Source organism: Trachypithecus francoisi, unplaced genomic scaffold (assembly GCF_009764315.1).
Source record: "Trachypithecus francoisi isolate TF-2019V2 unplaced genomic scaffold, Tfra_2.0 Contig01461, whole genome shotgun sequence".
Lineage (NCBI taxonomy): Eukaryota > Metazoa > Chordata > Mammalia > Primates > Cercopithecidae > Trachypithecus > Trachypithecus francoisi.
This window is the reverse complement of record NW_022681433.1, coordinates 7,652,014-7,654,518: the sequence shown is the minus strand read 5'-3', so window position 1 is coordinate 7,654,518 and position 2,505 is coordinate 7,652,014. Positions and strand designations below refer to the sequence as shown.

The 2,505-nt window shown below is 47.7% G+C and overlaps 1 long non-coding RNA gene across 1 annotated transcript; it reads left to right on the top strand.

Annotated features, from left to right (window-relative positions):
- The first annotated feature begins 477 nt into the window (after positions 1 to 477).
- LOC117096475 lies at positions 478 to 1,909 on the top strand. The gene is made up of 2 exons (XR_004442497.1): positions 478 to 606; positions 1,648 to 1,909. It is a non-coding gene; the product is annotated as an uncharacterized LOC117096475 (long non-coding RNA).
- Positions 1,910 to 2,505: the final 596 nt, after the last annotated feature.

The following is a 2,505-nucleotide window of genomic DNA, read 5'->3' as shown; positions in this document are numbered from 1 at the left end:
TACTGGATGGCTGCGTATCCCTTTTCCCTCGGTGGCCACATTTCAGGACCCTTGATTTCTTTGCAAATTCCACCCTGCCTGGCCAGCCCCCTCACTCTCATGCCGACCGCAGAACCAAGTCTGCGCCCCTTCAAAGGCAGAGTTGGGGTAATTTTACTTGACAAGACTGCTGCCTGCCCTCCTCCTCTTTCCTCATCTGCCTTCCTCTCTCCTGACCCTGTTTATTATTATCAGGAAAAAACAATAGGTCCGCATTTAAACTTCAAAGAAAAGCAGGGGGTCAGGTTTCAAAAAACTGCAGAGGCCTGGACTTGGGACAGCTCCATCCCTCTCTCTCCCCTGAACTACAGGGAACCTGGGGACAGATTTCAACTCTCTGCCGCCCAGCACTAGCACTCAGGGTCAAGGTGAGGCCCAATCTGTGACCACAGAGGAATTCTGGAATGTGGTGATGACCAACAGGAATTGCATGAATGTCCCTCTGTGGAGAAGCCTGAGAGAGAAAGGCTCACAGAGGGCGGAGAGCGGAGGGCGGAGGGTGGAGGGTGTGGGACCAAGTTCCTAGAATAAGGCTGTGGCCCCATGGTAAGGGCCTGGATGGAGAAGGTCAATGTTAACCCTTTGAAGGGCCCCTGGGAAGTGAATCAGGTTCAGAGCCCAAGGCTTTCCCACATAGGTGTGTTCTAAAGCTGGCAAAGCCTCGGATCATCAGCCAGTGTCAGGTGTCACAGCACAGCCAAGCGACCAGACCAGCGGATGAGACCTTGTTAATCCCCAGTGCTGATGAGTAACTGTTCTCCCCATCACATACTGGATGTGTTAGGGGGCCCTTAGGACTCGTTGCATTCTGTCTTACCCCACGGTGACTGGAAGGCACAGTTCCCGTTCCCCAAATGAGTCTCAGTGTGGTGTTCTCATTCCTGCCCTTTGAGTACATCCACCCAACCTACTGATTTCCCTTGTTTAATAGCATTTAAAGCTGGGTGCGTGGCTCACACCTATAATCTCAGCACTTTGGGATTTTGAGACGGGAGGATTGCTTGAGGCCAGGAGTTCAAGACCAGCCTGGGAAACAGCAAGACTCCCATCTCTACAAAAATAAAATAAAATAGAATAAAAAAATTAGCTGGGCACGGTGGTACATGCCTGCACTCCCAGCTAATCAGGAGGCTGAGGCTAGAGGATGGCTTTAGTCCAGGAGATTGAGGCTGCTCACTAGCTATGATCACGTCACTATACTCCAGCCTGGGTGACAGAGTGAGACCCTGTCTCAAAAATAAATAAATACATAAAAATAGCATTTAAGCGATGGAGGGAGGGAGATCCTTGTGGCCTTTATCCTGTGTTGCTAAGTGGACCTTCAGAACTCCAGCTAACATGTCAGGGACACCTTGGGAGGGTAGAATGGAATAACTAAACAGGACTTGGTGCTGATGGCAGACAGGCTCCATCTCCCCTCCACTGCTGGCTGGGCCTCTTTGAACAGGGCCCATAAGATAATTGAAACTTTTCAGCTTATCTCTAGAAAGGGGAAAATCATACCTATTTTGCAGACTTTATTCAGAGGGAAAGAAATGCATATAAAATGTCTAGCATGGAAGTCAATGTTCAGTTTAATAGTTTTCTTTTTCCACCTTCCCCTGGAAGTGATTCATCCAGGTGGCACTAGGAGGATCTTCACCGCAGAGGGCATTCGAGAGACGACAACTCTAGACATCTGTGCAACTTCTGTTCTCGTGCTTCTGCTGTTTTCAAATTCCACAGTCACAGACTACACCCTGGAAAACTCAGGACACCCTAGAGTGAGCTGCTCTGAAGAATAAAGTTGCTACTTGCATGCTACCTCTGGTTGCCACCCCTGGTTGCGTTTGGTTGCCACATAATGAAATGATTTTCCTTCCCTCTTTTATTTCCTTTCTTTCTTTTTTTCTGAGACAAATGGAAAAATAATTTGATCCCCTTGAATCTTTTCACCCTTGGTATTTTCCCCCTTCACACCCGAGCACCGCCCCTTGATAAATGAGAACACATGTGCTGAAATCGCGGACTTCACCCTCCAGACTCAGGGTCCTCGTGCTCTCGGGGGGACACATTTCCTTTCAAACCTCCAGAATAAATTCATCACAGCAGGAAGAACATTGTTTTTCTTAAAAAAAAAAAAAAAAATCAATTTCTCTATCACAATTATTTCATTTCAGAGGGAGCTGCTTCCCTTTCATCTCAAGCTTTCTTCTCTCCAACTCTGCAGTCTTTGACCATGGCGATCCGGCACCCTCGGCCCGGCTACTTTTGCAAAGTCCACACTGATTCATTACTTCAGAGAGCCAAAGGGTGACACATGCATATTTTGAATATTACCCCGTATGTAGATCTGCCTCTGGCTTGACTTAGGGGCTTCTAACCGCCTGATGTATTGGCACTCACATGCTTTCCATGGTGTGTGCATTTTAAAAATCATCTTCAGTTCTTTCATTTGGAGGGTGAACTTTGTGAAAAGGATGCTGG